Below are 16,441 nucleotides of genomic sequence, written 5' to 3' on the forward strand. Positions count from 1 at the left end.
GTGTGGGGGTTTTGGGGGCTGTGGGGTTTGTGGGCGTTGGGCGGTGTGTGGGGGTTCTCGGGGGTGCGTGGGCGCCGGGCGGTGTGTGGGGGTTCTCGGGGGTGTGTGGGCGCCGGGCGGTGTGTGGGGGTTCTGGGGGTTGTGTGGGCGTTGGGCGGTGTGTGGGGGTTCTGGGGGGTGTGTGGGCGTTGGGCGGTGTGTGGGGGTTTTGGGGGCTGTGGGGTTTGTGGGCGTTGGGCGGTGTGTGGGGGTTCTCGGGGGTGTGTTGGCGTTGGGCGGTGTGTGGGGGTTCTCGGGGGTGTGTGGGCGTTGGGCGGTGTGTGGGGGTTCAGGGGGGTGTGTGGGCGTTGGGCGGTGTGTGGGGGTTCTTGGGGGTGTGTGGGCGTTGGGTGGTGTGTGGGGGTTCTGGGGGGTGTGTGGGCGTTGGGCGGTGTGTGTGGGTTCGGGGGGGTGTGTGGGCGTTGGGCGGTGTGTGGGGATTTTGGGGGCTGTGGGGTGTGGGCGTTGGGCGGTGTGTGGGGGTTTTGGGGGTGTGGGGTTTGTATGCGTTGGGCGGTGTGTTGGGGTTTTGGGGGCTGTGGGGTTTGTGGGCGTTGGGCGGTGTGTGGGGGTTTTGGGGGCTGTGGGGTTTGTGGGCGTTGGGCGGTGTGTGGGGGTTTAGGGGGCTGCGGGGTGTGGGCGTTGGGCGGTGTGTGGGGGTTCTCGGGGGTGTGTGGGCTCTGGGCGGTGTGTGGGGGTTCTGGGGGGTGTGTGGGCGTTGGGCGGTGTGTGGGGGTTCTCGGGGGTGTGTGGGCGTTGGGCGGTGTGTGGGGGTTTTGGGGGCTGTGGGGTTTGTGGGCGCTGGGCGGTGTGTGGGGGTTCTCGGGGGTGTGTGGGCGCCGGGCGGTGTGTGGGGGTTCTCGGGGGTGTGTGGGCGTTGGGCGGTGTGTGGGGGTTTAGGGGGCTGTGGGGTGTGGGCATTGGGCGGTGTGTGGGGTTTCTCGGGGGTGTGTGGGCGCTGGGCGGTGTGTGGGGGTTCTGGGGGGTGTGTGGGCGCTGGGCGGTGTGTGGGGGTTCTTGGGGGTTTGTGGGCGTTGGGCGGTGTGTGGGGGTTCTCGGGGGTGTGTGGGCGTTGGGAGGTGTGTGGGGGTTCTCGGGGGCTGTGGGGTTTGTGGGCGTTGGGCGGTGTGTGGGGGTTTTGGGGGCTGTGGGGTTTGTGGGCGTTGGGCGGTGTGTGGGGGTTCTGGGGGGTGTGTGGGCGCCGGGCGGTGTGTGGGGGTTCTCGGGGGTGTGTGGGCGCCGGGCGGTGTGTGGGGGTTCTGGGGGTGTGTGGGCGTTGGGCGGTGTGTGGGGGTTCTGGGGGGTGTGTGGGCGCTGGGCGGTGTATGGGGGTTCTGGGGGTTGTGTGGGCGTTGGGCGGTGTGTGGGGGTTCTGGGGGGTTTGTGGGCGTTGGGCGGTGTGTGGGGGTTTTGGGGGCTGTGGGGTTTGTGGGCGTTGGGCGGTGTGTGGGGGTTCTCGGGGGTGTGTGGGCGTTGGGCGGTGTGTGGGGGTTCAGGGGGGTGTGTGGACGTTGGGCGGTGTGTGGGGGTTCTTGGGGGTGTGTGGGCGTTGGGTGGTGTGTGGGGGTTCTGGGGGGTGTGTGGGCGTTGGGCGGTGTGTGTGGGTTCGGGGGGGTGTGTGGGCGTTGGGCGGTGTGTGGGGATTTTGGGGGCTGTGGGGTGTGGGCGTTGGGCGGTGTATTGGGGTTTTGGGGGTGTGTGGGCGTTGGGCGGTGTGTGGGGGTTTTGGGGGTGTGGGGTTTGTATGCGTTGGGCGGTGTGTTGGGGTTTTGGGGGCTGTGTGGTTTGTGGGCGTTGGGAGGTGTGTGGGGGTTTTGGGGGCTGTGGGGTTTGTGGGCGTTGGGCGGTGTGTGGGGGTTTAGGGGGCTGCGGGGTGTGGGCGTTGGGCGGTGTGTGGGGGTTCTCGGGGGTGTGTGGGTGCTGGGCGGTGTGTGGGGATTCTGGGGGGTGTGTGGGCGTTGGGCGGTGTGTGGGGGTTCTCGGGGGTGTGTGGGCATTGGGCGGTGTGTGGGGTTTCTCGGGGGTGTGTGGTCGCTGGGCGGTGTGTGGGGGTTCTTGGGGGTTTGTGGGCGTTGGGCGGTGTGTGGGGGTTCTCGGGGGTGTGTGGGCGTTGGGAGGTGTGTGGGGGTTCTCGGGGGCTGTGGGGTTTGTGGGCGTTGGGCGGTGTGTGGGGGTTTTGGGGGCTGTGGGGTTTGTGGGCATTGGGCGGTGTGTGGGGGTTCTGGGGGGTGTGTGGGCATTGGGCGGTCTGTGGGGGTTCTGGGAGCTGTGGGCGTTGGGCGGTGTGTGGGGGTTTTGGGGGCTGTGGGGTGTGGGCGTTGGGCGGTGTGTGGGGGTTTTGGGGGCTGTGGGGTTTGTGGGCGTTGGGCGGTGTGTGGGGGTTCTCGGGGGTGCGTGGGCGCCGGGCGGTGTGTGGGGGTTCTCGGGGGTGTGTGGGCGCCGGGCGGTGTGTGGGGGTTCTGGGGGGTGTGTGGGCGTTGGGCGGTGTGTGGGGGTTCTGGGGGGTGTGTGGGCGCTGGGCGGTGTATGGGGGTTCTGGGGGTTGTGTGGGCGTTGGGCGGTGTGTGGGGGTTCTGGGGGGTGTGTGGGCGTTGGGCGGTGTGTGGGGGTTTTGGGGGCTGTGGGGTTTGTGGGCGTTGGGCGGTGTGTGGGGGTTCTCGGGGGTGTGTTGGCGTTGGGCGGTGTGTGGGGGTTCTCGGGGGTGTGTGGGCGTTGGGCGGTGTGTGGGGGTTCAGGGGGGTGTGTGGGCGTTGGGCGGTGTGTGGGGGTTCTTGGGGGTGTGTGGGCGTTGGGTGGTGTGTGGGGGTTCTGGGGGGTGTGTGGGCGTTGGGCGGTGTGTGGGGGTTCGGGGGGGTGTGTGGGCGTTGGGCGGTGTGTGGGGATTTTGGGGGCTGTGGGGTGTGGGCGTTGGGCGGTGTATTGGGGTTTTGGGGGGGGTGTGGGCGTTGGGCGGTGTGTGGGGGTTTTGGGGGTGTGGGGTTTGTATGCGTTGGGCGGTGTGTTGGGGTTTTGGGGGCTGTGGGGTTTGTGGGCGTTGGGCGGTGTGTGGGGGTTTTAGGGGCTGTGGGGTTTGTGGGCGTTGGGCGGTGTGTGGGGGTTTAGGGGGCTGCGGGGTGTGGGCGTTGGGCGGTGTGTGGGGGTTCTCGGGGGTGTGTGGGCGCTGGGCGGTGTGTGGGGGTTCTCGGGGGTGTGTGGGCGTTGGGCGGTGTGTGGGGGTTTTGGGGGGTGTGTGGGCGTTGGGGGGTGTGTGGGGGTTCTCGGGGGTGTGTGGGCGTTGGGCGGTGTGTGGGGGTTTTGGGGGCTGTGGGGATTGTGGGCGCTGGGCGGTGTGTGGGGGTTTTCGGGGGTGTGTGGGCGCCGGGGGGTGTGTGGGGGTTCTCGGGGGTGTGTGGGGGTTCTGGGGGGTGTGTGGGCGTTGGGCGGTGTGTGGGGGTTCTCGGGTGTGTGTGGGCGTTGGGCGGTGTGTGGGGGTTTAGGGGTCTGTGGGGTGTGGGCGTTGGGCGGTGTGTGGGGTTTCTCGGGGGTGTGTGGGCGCTGGGCGGTGTGTGGGGTTTCTGGGGGGTGTGTGGGCGCTGGGCGGTGTGTGGGGGTTCTTGGGGGTTTGTGGGCGGTGGGCGGTGTGTGGGTGTTCTCGGGGGTGTGTGGGCGTTGGGAGGTGTGTGGGGGTTCTCGGGGGCTGTGGGGTTTGTGGGCGTTGGGCGGTGTGTGGGGGTTTTGGGGGCTGTGGGGTTTGTGGGCGTTGGGCGGTGTGTGGGGGTTTTGGGGGCTGTGGGGTTTGTGGGCGTTGGGCGGTGTGTGGGGGTTTAGGGGGCTGCGGGGTGTGGGCGTTGGCCGGTGTGTGGGGGTTCTCGGGGGTGTGTGGGCGCTGGGCGGTGTGTGGGGATTCTGGGGGGTGTGTGGGCGTTGGGCGGTGTGTGGGGGTTCTCGGGGGTGTGTGGGCGTTGGGCGGTGTGTGGGGGTTTTGGGGGGTGTGTGGGCGTTGGGGGGTGTGTGGGGGTTCTCGGGGGTGTGTGGGCGTTGGGCGGTGTGTGGGGGTTTTGGGGGCTGTGGGGATTGTGGGCGCTGGGCGGTGTGTGGGGGTTTTCGGGGGTGTGTGGGCGCCGGGGGTGTGTGGGGGTTCTCGGGGGTGTGTGGGGGTTCTGGGGGGTGTGTGGGCGTTGGGCGGTGTGTGGGGGTTCTCGGGGGTGTGTGGGCGTTGGGCGGTGTATGGGGGTTTAGGGGTCTGTGGGGTGTGGGCGTTGGGCGGTGTGTGGGGGTTTTGGGGGTTGTGGGGTTTGTGGGCGTTGGGCGGTGTGTGGGCGTTCTCGGGGGTGTGTGGGCGCCGGGCGGTGTGTGGGGGTTCTCGGGGGTGTGTGGGCGCCGGGCGGTGTGTGGGGGTTCTGGGGGGTGTGTGGGGGTTCTGGGGGGTGTGTGGGCGCTGGGCGGTGTATGGGGGTTCTGGGGGTTGTGTGGTTGTTGGGCGGTGTGTGGGGGTTCTGGGGGGTGTGTGGGCGTTGGGCGGTGTGTGGGGGTTTTGGGGGCTGTGGGGTTTGTGGGCGTTGGGCGGTGTGTGGGGGTTTTGGGGGCTGTGGGGTTTGTGTGCGTTGGGCGGTGTGTGGGGGTTCTCGGGGGTGTGTGGAAGCTGGGCGGTGTGTGGGGGTTCTGGGGGGTGTGTGGGCGTTGGGCGGTGTGTGGGGGTTCTCGGGGGTGTGTGGGCGTTGGGCGGTGTGTGGGGGTTTTGGGGGCTGTGGGGTTTGTGGGCGTTGGGTGGTGTGTGGGGGTTCTCGGGGGTGTGTGGGCTCTGGGCGGTGTGTGGGGGTTCTGGGGGGTGTGTGGGCGTTGGGCGGTGTGTGGGGGTTCTCGGGGGTGTGTGGGCGTTGGGCGGTGTGTGGGGGTTTTGGGGGCTGTGGGGTTTGTGGGCGCTGGGCGGTGTGTGGGGGTTCTCGGGGGTGTGTGGGCGCCGGGCGGTGTGTGGGGGTTCTCGGGGGTGTGTGGGCGTTGGGCGGTGTGTGGGGGTTTAGGGGGCTGTGGGGTGTGGGCATTGGGCGGTGTGTGGGGTTTCTCGGGGGTGTGTGGGCGCTGGGCGGTGTGTGGGGGTTCTGGGGGGTGTGTGGGCGCTGGGCGGTGTGTGGGGGTTCTTGGGAGTTTGTGGGCGTTGGGCGGTGTGTGGGGGTTCTCGGGGGTGTGTGGGCGTTGGGAGGTGTGTGGGGGTTCTCGGGGGCTGTGGGGTTTGTGGGCGTTGGGCGGTGTGTGGGGGTTTTGGGGGCTGTGGGGTTTGTGGGCGTTGGGCGGTGTGTGGGGGTTCTGGGGGGTGTGTGGGCATTGGGCGGTCTGTGGGGGTTCTGGGGGCTGTGGGCGTTGGGCGGTGTGTGGGGGTTTTGGGGGCTGTGGGGTGTGGGCGTTGGGCGGTGTGTGGGGGTTTTGGGGGTTGTGGGGTTTGTGGGCGTTGGGCGGTGTGTGGGCGTTCTCGGGGGTGTGTGGGCGCCGGGCGGTGTGTGGGGGTTCTCGGGGGTGTGTGGGCGCCGGGCGGTGTGTGGGGGTTCTGGGGGGTGTGTGGGCGTTGGGCGGTGTGTGGGGGTTCTGGGGGGTGTGTGGGCGCTGGGCGGTGTATGGGGGTTCTGGGGGTTGTGTGGGCGTTGGGCGGTGTGTGGGGGTTCTGGGGGGTTTGTGGGCGTTGGGCGGTGTGTGGGGGTTTTGGGGGCTGTGGGGTTTGTGGGCGTTGGGCGGTGTGTGGGGGTTCTCGGGGGTGTGTGGGCGTTGGGCGGTGTGTGGGGGTTCAGGGGGGTGTGTGGACGTTGGGCGGTGTGTGGGGGTTCTTGGGGGTGTGTGGGCGTTGGGTGGTGTGTGGGGGTTCTGGGGGGTGTGTGGGCGTTGGGCGGTGTGTGTGGGTTCGGGGGGGTGTGTGGGCGTTGGGCGGTGTGTGGGGATTTTGGGGGCTGTGGGGTGTGGGCGTTGGGCGGTGTATTGGGGTTTTGGGGGTGTGTGGGCGTTGGGCGGTGTGTGGGGGTTTTGGGGGTGTGGGGTTTGTATGCGTTGGGCGGTGTGTTGGGTTTTGGGGGCTGTGTGGTTTGTGGGCGTTGGGAGGTGTGTGGGGGTTTTGGGGGCTGTGGGGTTTGTGGGCGTTGGGCGGTGTGTGGGGGTTTAGGGGGCTGCGGGGTGTGGGCGTTGGGCGGTGTGTGGGGGTTCTCGGGGGTGTGTGGGTGCTGGGCGGTGTGTGGGGATTCTGGGGGGTGTGTGGGCGTTGGGCGGTGTGTGGGGGTTCTCGGGGGTGTGTGAGCGTTGGGCGGTGTGTGGGGGTGTAGGGGGCTGTGGGGTGTGGGCATTGGGCGGTGTGTGGGGTTTCTCGGGGGTGTGTGGTCGCTGGGCGGTGTGTGGGGGTTCTTGGGGGTTTGTGGGCGTTGGGCGGTGTGTGGGGGTTCTCGGGGGTGTGTGGGCGTTGGGAGGTGTGTGGGGGTTCTCGGGGGCTGTGGGGTTTGTGGGCGTTGGGCGGTGTGTGGGGGTTTTGGGGGCTGTGGGGTTTGTGGGCATTGGGCGGTGTGTGGGGGTTCTGGGGGGTGTGTGGGCATTGGGCGGTCTGTGGGGGTTCTGGGAGCTGTGGGCGTTGGGCGGTGTGTGGGGGTTTTGGGGGCTGTGGGGTGTGGGCGTTGGGCGGTGTGTGGGGGTTTTGGGGGCTGTGGGGTTTGTGGGCGTTGGGCGGTGTGTGGGGGTTCTCGGGGGTGCGTGGGCGCCGGGCGGTGTGTGGGGGTTCTCGGGGGTGTGTGGGCGCCGGGCGGTGTGTGGGGGTTCTGGGAGGTGTGTGGGCGTTGGGCGGTGTGTGGGGGTTCTGGGGGGTGTGTGGGCGCTGGGCGGTGTATGGGGGTTCTGGGGGTTGTGTGGGCGTTGGGCGGTGTGTGGGGGTTCTGGGGGGTGTGTGGGCGTTGGGCGGTGTGTGGGGGTTTTGGGGGCTGTGGGGTTTGTGGGCGTTGGGCGGTGTGTGGGGGTTCTCGGGGGTGTGTTGGCGTTGGGCGGTGTGTGGGGGTTCTCGGGGGTGTGTGGGCGTTGGGCGGTGTGTGGGGGTTCAGGGGGGTGTGTGGGTGTTGGGCGGTGTGTGGGGGTTCTTGGGGGTGTGTGGGCGTTGGGTGGTGTGTGGGGGTTCTGGGGGGTGTGTGGGCGTTGGGCGGTGTGTGTGGGTTCGGGGGGGTGTGTGGGCGTTGGGCGGTGTGTGGGGATTTTGGGGGCTGTGGGGTGTGGGCGTTGGGCGGTGTATTGGGGTTTTGGGGGGGGTGTGGGCGTTGGGCGGTGTGTGGGGGTTTTGGGGGTGTGGGGTTTGTATGCGTTGGGCGGTGTGTTGGGGTTTTGGGGGCTGTGGGGTTTGTGGGCGTTGGGCGGTGTGTGGGGGTTTTGGGGGCTGTGGGGTTTGTGGGCGTTGGGCGGTGTGTGGGGGTTTAGGGGGCTGCGGGGTGTGGGCGTTGGGCGGTGTGTGGGGGTTCTCGGGGGTGTGTGGGCTCTGGGCGGTGTGTGGGGGTTCTGGGGGGTGTGTGGGCGTTGGGCGGTGTGTGGGGGTTCTCGGGGGTGTGTGGGCGTTGGGCGGTGTGTGGGGGTTTTGGGGGCTGTGGGGTTTGTGGGCGCTGGGCGGTGTGTGGGGGTTCTCGGGGGTGTGTGGGCGCCGGGCGGTGTGTGGGGGTTCTCGGGGGTGTGTGGGCGTTGGGCGGTGTGTGGGGGTTTAGGGGGCTGTGGGGTGTGGGCATTGGGCGGTGTGTGGGGTTTCTCGGGGGTGTGTGGGCGCTGGGCGGTGTGTGGGGGTTCTGGGGGGTGTGTGGGCGCTGGGCGGTGTGTGGGGGTTCTTGGGGGTTTGTGGGCGTTGGGCGGTGTGTGGGGGTTCTCGGGGGTGTGTGGGCGTTGGGAGGTGTGTGGGGGTTCTCGGGGGCTGTGGGGTTTGTGGGCGTTGGGCGGTGTGTGGGGGTTTTGGGGGCTGTGGGGTTTGTGGGCGTTGGGCGGTGTGTGGGGGTTCTGGGGGGTGTGTGGGCGCCGGGCGGTGTGTGGGGGTTCTCGGGGGTGTGTGGGCGCCGGGCGGTGTGTGGGGGTTCTGGGGGGTGTGTGGGCGCTGGGCGGTGTATGGGGGTTCTGGGGGTTGTGTGGGCGTTGGGCGGTGTGTGGGGGTTCTGGGGGGTTTGTGGGCGTTGGGCGGTGTGTGGGGGTTTTGGGGGCTGTGGGGTTTGTGGGCGTTGGGCGGTGTGTGGGGGTTCTCGGGGGTGTGTGGGCGTTGGGCGGTGTGTGGGGGTTCAGGGGGGTGTGTGGACGTTGGGCGGTGTGTGGGGGTTCTTGGGGGTGTGTGGGCGTTGGGTGGTGTGTGGGGGTTCTGGGGGGTGTGTGGGCGTTGGGCGGTGTGTGTGGGTTCGGGGGGGTGTGTGGGCGTTGGGCGGTGTGTGGGGATTTTGGGGGCTGTGGGGTGTGGGCGTTGGGCGGTGTATTGGGGTTTTGGGGGTGTGTGGGCGTTGGGCGGTGTGTGGGGGTTTTGGGGGTGTGGGGTTTGTATGCGTTGGGCGGTGTGTTGGGGTTTTGGGGGCTGTGTGGTTTGTGGGCGTTGGGAGGTGTGTGGGGGTTTTGGGGGCTGTGGGGTTTGTGGGCGTTGGGCGGTGTGTGGGGGTTTAGGGGGCTGCGGGGTGTGGGCGTTGGGCGGTGTGTGGGGGTTCTCGGGGGTGTGTGGGTGCTGGGCGGTGTGTGGGGATTCTGGGGGGTGTGTGGGCGTTGGGCGGTGTGTGGGGGTTCTCGGGGGTGTGTGAGCGTTGGGCGGTGTGTGGGGGTGTAGGGGGCTGTGGGGTGTGGGCATTGGGCGGTGTGTGGGGTTTCTCGGGGGTGTGTGGTCGCTGGGCGGTGTGTGGGGGTTCTTGGGGGTTTGTGGGCGTTGGGCGGTGTGTGGCGGTTCTCGGGGGTGTGTGGGCGTTGGGAGGTGTGTGGGGGTTCTCGGGGGCTGTGGGGTTTGTGGGCGTTGGGCGGTGTGTGGGGGTTTTGGGGGCTGTGGGGTTTGTGGGCATTGGGCGGTGTGTGGGGGTTCTGGGGGGTGTGTGGGCATTGGGCGGTCTGTGGGGGTTCTGGGAGCTGTGGGCGTTGGGCGGTGTGTGGGGGTTTTGGGGGCTGTGGGGTGTGGGCGTTGGGCGGTGTGTGGGGGTTTTGGGGGCTGTGGGGTTTGTGGGCGTTGGGCGGTGTGTGGGGGTTCTCGGGGGTGCGTGGGCGCCGGGCGGTGCGTGGGGGTTCTCGGGGGTGTGTGGGCGCCGGGCGGTGTGTGGGGGTTCTGGGGGGTGTGTGGGCGTTGGGCGGTGTGTGGGGGTTCTGGGGGGTGTGTGGGCGCTGGGCGGTGTATGGGGGTTCTGGGGGTTGTGTGGGCGTTGGGCGGTGTGTGGGGGTTCTGGGGGGTGTGTGGGCGTTGGGCAGTGTGTGGGGGTTTTGGGGGCTGTGGGGTTTGTGGGCGTTGGGCGGTGTGTGGGGGTTCTCGGGGGTGTGTTGGCGTTGGGCGGTGTGTGGGGGTTCTCGGGGGTGTGTGGGCGTTGGGCGGTGTGTGGGGGTTCAGGGGGGTGTGTGGGCGTTGGGCGGTGTGTGGGGGTTCTTGGGGGTGTGTGGGCGTTGGGTGGTGTGTGGGGGTTCTGGGGGGTGTGTGGGCGTTGGGCGGTGTGTGTGGGTTCGGGGGGGTGTGTGGGCGTTGGGCGGTGTGTGGGGATTTTGGGGGCTGTGGGGTGTGGGCGTTGGGCGGTGTATTGGGGTTTTGGGGGGGGTGTGGGCGTTGGGCGGTGTGTGGGGGTTTTGGGGGTGTGGGGTTTGTATGCGTTGGGCGGTGTGTTGGGGTTTTGGGGGCTGTGGGGTTTGTGGGCGTTGGGCGGTGTGTGGGGGTTTTAGGGGCTGTGGGGTTTGTGGGCGTTGGGCGGTGTGTGGGGGTTTAGGGGGCTGCGGGGTGTGGGCGTTGGGCGGTGTGTGGGGGTTCTCGGGGGTGTGTGGGCGCTGGGCGGTGTGTGGGGGTTCTCGGGGGTGTGTGGGCGTTGGGCGGTGTGTGGGGGTTTTGGGGGGTGTGTGGGCGTTGGGGGGTGTGTGGGGGTTCTCGGGGGTGTGTGGGCGTTGGGCGGTGTGTGGGGGTTTTGGGGGCTGTGGGGATTGTGGGCGCTGGGCGGTGTGTGGGGGTTTTCGGGGGTGTGTGGGCGCCGGGGGGTGTGTGGGGTTTCTCGGGGGTGTGTGGGGGTTCTGGGGGGTGTGTGGGCGTTGGGCGGTGTGTGGGGGTTCTCGGGTGTGTGTGGGCGTTGGGCGGTGTGTGGGGGTTTAGGGGTCTGTGGGGTGTGGGCGTTGGGCGGTGTGTGGGGTTTCTCGGGGGTGTGTGGGCGCTGGGCGGTGTGTGGGGTTTCTGGGGGGTGTGTGGGCGCTGGGCGGTGTGTGGGGGTTCTTGGGGGTTTGTGGGCGGTGGGCGGTGTGTGGGTGTTCTCGGGGGTGTGTGGGCGTTGGGAGGTGTGTGGGGGTTCTCGGGGGCTGTGGGGTTTGTGGGCGTTGGGCGGTGTGTGGGGGTTTTGGGGGCTGTGGGGTTTGTGGGCGTTGGGCGGTGTGTGGGGGTTTTGGGGGCTGTGGGGTTTGTGGGCGTTGGGCGGTGTGTGGGGGTTTAGGGGGCTGCGGGGTGTGGGCGTTGGGCGGTGTGTGGGGGTTCTCGGGGGTGTGTGGGCGCTGGGCGGTGTGTGGGGATTCTGGGGGGTGTGTGGGCGTTGGGCGGTGTGTGGGGGTTCTCGGGGGTGTGTGGGCGTTGGGCGGTGTGTGGGGGTTTTGGGGGGTGTGTGGGCGTTGGGGGGTGTGTGGGGGTTCTCGGGGGTGTGTGGGCGTTGGGCGGTGTGTGGGGGTTTTGGGGGCTGTGGGGATTGTGGGCGCTGGGCGGTGTGTGGGGGTTTTCGGGGGTGTGTGGGCGCCGGGGGGTGTGTGGGGGTTCTCGGGGGTGTGTGGGGGTTCTGGGGGGTGTGTGGGCGTTGGGCGGTGTGTGGGGGTTCTCGGGGGTGTGTGGGCGTTGGGCGGTGTGTGGGGGTTTAGGGGTCTGTGGGGTGTGGGCGTTGGGCGGTGTGTGGGGTTTCTCGGGGGTGTGTGGGCGCTGGGCGGTGTGTGGGGTTTCTGGGGGGTGTGTGGGCGCTGGGCGGTGTGTGGGGGTTCTTGGGGGTTTGTGGGCGGTGGGCGGTGTGTGGGGGTTCTCGGGGGTGTGTGGGCGTTGGGAGGTGTGTGGGGGTTCTCGGGGGCTGTGGGGTTTGTGGGCGTTGGGCGGTGTGTGGGGGTTTTGGGGGCTGTGGGGTTTCTGGGCGTTGGGCGGTGTGTGGGGGTTCTGGGGGGTGTGTGGGCATTGGGCGGTCTGTGGGGGTTCTGGGGGCTGTGGGCGTTGGGCGGTGTGTGGGGGTTTTGGGGGCTGTGGGGTGTGGGCGTTGGGCGGTGTGTGGGGGTTCTCGGGGGTGTGTGGGCGCTGGGCGGTGTGTGGGGGTTTTGGGGGCTGTGGGGTGTGGGCGTTGGGCGGTGTGTGGGGGTTTTGGGGGGTGTGTGGGCGCTGGGCGGTGTGTGGGGGTTCTTGGGGGTGTGTGGGTGTTGGGCGGTGTGTGGGGGTTCTCGGGGGTGTGTGGGCGTTGGGCGGTGTGTGGGGGTTCTTGGGGGTTTGTGGGCGTTGGGTGGTGTGTGGGGGTTCTGGGGGGTGTGTGGGCGTTGGGGGGTGTGTGGGGGTTTTGGGGGTGTGGGGTTTGTATGCATTGGGCGGTGTGTTGGGGTTTTGGGGGCTGTGGGGTTTGTGGGCGTTGGGCGGTGTGTGGGGGTTTTAGGGGCTGTGGGGTTTGTGGGCGTTGGGCGGTGTGTAGGGGTTCTCGGGGATGTGTGGGTGTTGGGTGGTGTGTGGGGGTTCTCGGGGGTTTGTGGGCGCTGGGCGGTGTGTGGGGATTCTGGGGGGTGTGTGGGCGTTGGGCGGTGTGTGGGGGTTTTGGGGGCTGTGGGGTTTGTGGGCGTTGGGCGGTGTGTGGGGGTTCTCGGGGGTGTGTGGGCGTTGGGCGGTGTGTGGGGATTCAGGGGGGTGTGTGGGCGTTGGGCGGTGTGTGGGGGTTCTTGGGGGTGTGTGGGCGTTGGGTGGTGTGTGGGGGTTCTGGGGGGTGTGTGGGCGTTGGGCGGTGCTTGGGGGTTTTGGGGGCTGTGGGGTTTGTGGGTGTTGGGCGGTGTGTGGGGGTTTTGGGGGCTGTGGGGTTTGTGGGCGTTGGGCGGTGTGTGGGGGTTCTCGGGGTTGTGTGGGCGTTGGGTGGTGTGTGGGGGTTCTGGGGGGTGTATAGGCGTTGGGCGGTGTGTGGGGGTTCTTGGGGGTGTGTGGGCGTTGGGCGGTGTGTGGGGGTTTTGGGGGGTGTGTGGGGGTTTTTGGGGCTGTGGAGTTTGTGGGCGTTGGGCGGTGTGTGGGTGTTCTGGGGCGTGTGTGGGCGTTGGGCGGTGTGTGGGGGTTTTGGGGGCTGTGGGGTTTGTGGGCGTTGGGCGGTGTGTGGGGGTTTTGGGGGCTGTGGGGTTTGTGGGCATTGGGCGGTGTGTGGGGGTTCTCGGGGGTGTGTTGGCGCTGGGCGGTGTGTGAGGTTTAGGGGGGGTGTATGGGCGTTGGGCGGTGTGTGGGGGTTCTGGGGGTGTGTGGGCGTTGGGCGGTGTGTGGGGGTTCTGGGTGCTGTGGGCGTTGGGCGGTGTGTGGGGGTGCTTTGGGGTGTGTGGGCGTTGGGCGGTGTGTGGTTGCTGTGGGGTGTGTGGTCGTTGGGAGGTGTTTGGGGGTTTTGGGGGGTGTGTGGGCGTTGGGCGGTGTGTGGGGGTTCTGCGGCGTTTGTGGGCGTTGGGCGGTGTGTGGGGGCTGTGGGGTTTGTGGGCGTTGGGCGGTGTGTGGGGGTTTTGGGGGCTCTGGGGTTTGTGGGCGTTGGGCGGTGTGTGGGGGTTCTCAGGGCGTGTGTGGGGGTTCGGGGGGGTGTGTGGGCGTTGGGCGGTGTGTGGGGGTTCTTGGGGGTGTGTGGGCGTTGGGCGGTGTGTGGGAGTTCTGGGGGGTGTGTGGGGGTTTTGGGGGCTGTGGGGTGTGGGCGTTGGGCGGTGTGTGGGGGTTCTCAGGGCGTGTGTGGGGGTTCTGGGGGGTGTGTGGGAGTTGGGCGGTGTGTGGGGGTTCTGGGGGCTGTGGGCGTTGGGCGGTGTGTGGGGGTTTTGGGGGGTGTGGAGTTTGTGGGTGTTGGGCGGTGTGTGGGGGTTCTCGGGGGTGTTTGGGCGTTGGGCGGTGTGTGGTGTGTGGGGGCTGTGGGGTGTGGGCGTTGGGCGGTGTGTGGGGGTTCTCGGGGGTGTGTGGGCGTTGGGTGGTGTGTCAGGGTTCTGGGGGGTGTGTGGGCGTTTGAGCGGTGTGTGGGGGTTTTGGGGGGTGTGTGGGCGTTGGGCGGTGTGTGGGGGTTCTGGGGGGTGTGTGGGCGTTGGGCGGTGTGTGGGGGTTCTGGGTGCTGTGGGCGTTGGGCGGTGTGTGGGGGTTCTGGGGGCTGTGGTATGTGTGTGCATTGGGCGGTGTGTGGGGGTTCTGGGGGCTGTGGTATGTGTGGGCATTGGGCGGTGTGTGGGGGTTCTGGGGAGTGTGGGCGTTGGGCGGTGTGTGGGGGTTCTGGGGGCTGTGGGCGTTGGTTGTTGTGTGGGGGTTCTGGGGGCTGTGGGCGTTGGGCGGTGTGTGGTGGTTCTGGGGGCTGTGGGGGTGTTGGGCCTTGTTTGGGGGTTCTGTGGTGTGTGGGCTTTTGCGGTGTGTGGGGTATTCTGTGGGGTGTGTTAGCGTTGGCAGTGTCTGGGGGTTCTGGGGGCTGTGGGGTTATGACGCAGTGGTGGCCGGGCCTAGCGAAATGTGACGCAGTTGTGGCCGGGCACGGTGAGGTGCACCGGCAGCTGCAGGGTGTGACGCAGTGGTGGCTGGGCCTGGCGAGATGTGACGCAGTTGTGGCCGGGCACGGTGAGGTGCGCTGGCAGCTGCAGGGTGTGACGCAGTTGTGGCCGGGCACGGTGAGGTGCGCCGGCAGCTGCAGGGTGTGACGCAGTGGTGGCCGGGCTTGGCCAGGTGTGACGCAGTTGTGGCCGGGCACGGTGAGGTGCGCTGGCAGCTGCAGGGTGTGACGCAGTGGTGGCCGGGCGCAGTGTGGTGCGCCGGCAGCTGTAGGGTGTGACGCAGTGGTGGCCGGGCGCAGTGTGGTGCGCCGGCAGCTGTAGGGTGTGACGCAGTGGTGGCCGGGCCTGGTGAGGTGTGACGCAGTTGTGGCCGGGCACGGTGAGGTGCGCCGGCAGCTGCAGGGTGTGACGCAGTGGTGGCCGGGCCTAGCGAGATGTGACGCAGTTGTGGCCGGGCACGGTGAGGTGCGCCGGCAGCTGCAGGGTGTGACGCAGTGGTGGCCGGGCGCAGTGTGGTGCGCCGGCAGCTGCAGGGTGTGACGCAGTGGTGGCCGGGCCTGGCGAGGTGTGACGCAGTTGTGGCCGGGCACAGTGAGGTGCGCTGGCAGCTGCAGGGTGTGACACAGTGGTGGCCGGGCAGGGCGAGGTGTGCCGGCAGCTGTGTGACGCAGTGGTGGCTGGGCGTGGGAGGTGCGTTGGCTGTGTGGCAGTGAGGGTGTGTGCGGATGGGTTTGAGGGGGTTTGTGGGCTTTGGGGGTGTGTGATGGGTTTGTGGGGGCTGTGGGGTGCGCGGGAGTTCTGGCTGCTGTTTGCGTTGGGTAGTGTGTGGGGGTTCTGGGGGCTGTTGGGTGTGTGGGCATTGGGCGGTGTGTTGGGGCTGTGGGGTTTGTGGGGGTTCTGGGGTGTGTGTGGGCATTGGGCGGTGTTTGGGGGTTCTGGGGGGTGTGTGGGCGTTGGGCGGTACATGGGGGTTCTGAGGGGTGTGTGGGCGTTGGTCGGTGTGTCGGGGTTCTGGGGGGTGTGTGGGCGTTGGGCGGTACGTGGGGGTTCTGGGGCCTGTGGGCGTTGGGTGGTGTGTGGGGGTTCTGGGGGCTGTGGGCGTTGGGCAGTGTGTGGGGGTTCTGGGGGCTGTGGGCGTTGGGCGGTGTGTGGGGGTTCGGGGGTGTGTAGGCGTTGGGTGGTGTGTGGGGTTTCTGGGGGGTGTGTGGGCGTTTGGGCGGTGTGCGGGGGTTCTTGGGGGTGTGTCGGCGTTGGGCGGTGTGTGGTGTTGTGTGTGTGGGAGTTGGGGTGTGCGGATGGGGCTCTGGTCTGGCCCGGCCCGGCGGGTCCTGTCTGTGGTCTGGCCTGGTGGGACGGTTTCAGGCTGTGGTTTTTCACGGCTGGTTCGGACTGTGGTCTGGCCCGGCGGGTCTGGGCTCTGGTCTGCCCGGCGGGTCTGGGCTGTGGTCTGCCCCGGTGGGTTCGGACTGTGGTCTGGCCCGGCGGGTTTGGGCTCCGGTCTGGCCCGGCGGGTTTGGGCTCCAGTCTGGCCCAGCGGGTGTGGGCTGTGGTCTGACCCGGCGGGTCTTGGCTCGGTCTGGCCCGGCGGGTGTGGGCTCTGGTCTGGCGCTGTGCAGGGGGCTGGCACCTCTGTCTTTGCCTCAGTGCTGCAATGATGTGGTTGGATTCTCTCTTCCTGATCGATCGTGAAGAAATTCCTTCACCAGATTCTGAGCAGCGCCGAGGCCTACTGGGCTTCAGTTCCACAGCAGTCAAGTCCGGGCCGGGTCTTACCAGAATGGGGTGTGTGCGGATGGGGCTGTGGGGGTGTGTGGTGGGTGTGTGGGCGTTGGGCGGTGTGTGGGGGTTCTGGGGAGTGTGTGGGCGTTGGGCGGTTTGTGGGGTTTCAGGGGGGTGTGTGGGCGTTTGGGCGGTGTGTGGGGGTTCTGGGGGCTGTGGGCGTTGGGCGGTGTGTGGGGGTTCGGGGGGTGTGTGGGCGTTGGGCGGTGTGTGGGGGTTCTGGGGGCTGTGGGCGTTGGGCGGTGTGTGGGGGTTCGGGGGGTGTGTGGGCGTTTGGGTGGTGTGTGGGGGTTCTGGGGCCTGTGGGCGTTGGATGGTGTGTGTGGGTTCTGGGGGCTGTGGGCGTTGGGCGGTGTGTGGGGGTTCGGGGGGTGTGTGGGCGTTGGGCGGTGTGTGGGGGCTGTGGGGTGTGTGGGCGTTGGGCGGTGTGTGGGGTTTCAGGGGGGTGTGTGGGCATTTGGGCGGTGTGTGGGGGTTCTCGGGGGTGTGTGGGCGTTGGGCGGTGTGTGGGGGTTCTGGGGGCTGTGGGGTTTGTGGGCGTTGGGCGGCGTGTGGGGGTTTTGGGGGTTGTGGGGTTTCTGGGCGTTGGGCGGTGTGTGGGGGTTCTCGGGGGTGTGTGGGCGTTGGCGGTGTGTGGGGTTTCAGGGGGGTGTGTGGGCGTTTGGGCGGTGTGCGGGGGTTCTGGGGGCTGTGGGCGTTGGGCGGTGTGTGGGGGTTCTGGGGGCTGTGGGCGTTGGGCGGTGTGTGGGGGTTCGGG

The sequence above is a fragment of the Atractosteus spatula genome, chromosome 17, assembly GCF_055471065.1.
Source record: "Atractosteus spatula isolate fAtrSpa1 chromosome 17, fAtrSpa1.hap1, whole genome shotgun sequence".
In the NCBI taxonomy this organism is placed as follows: Eukaryota; Metazoa; Chordata; class Actinopteri; order Semionotiformes; family Lepisosteidae; genus Atractosteus; species Atractosteus spatula.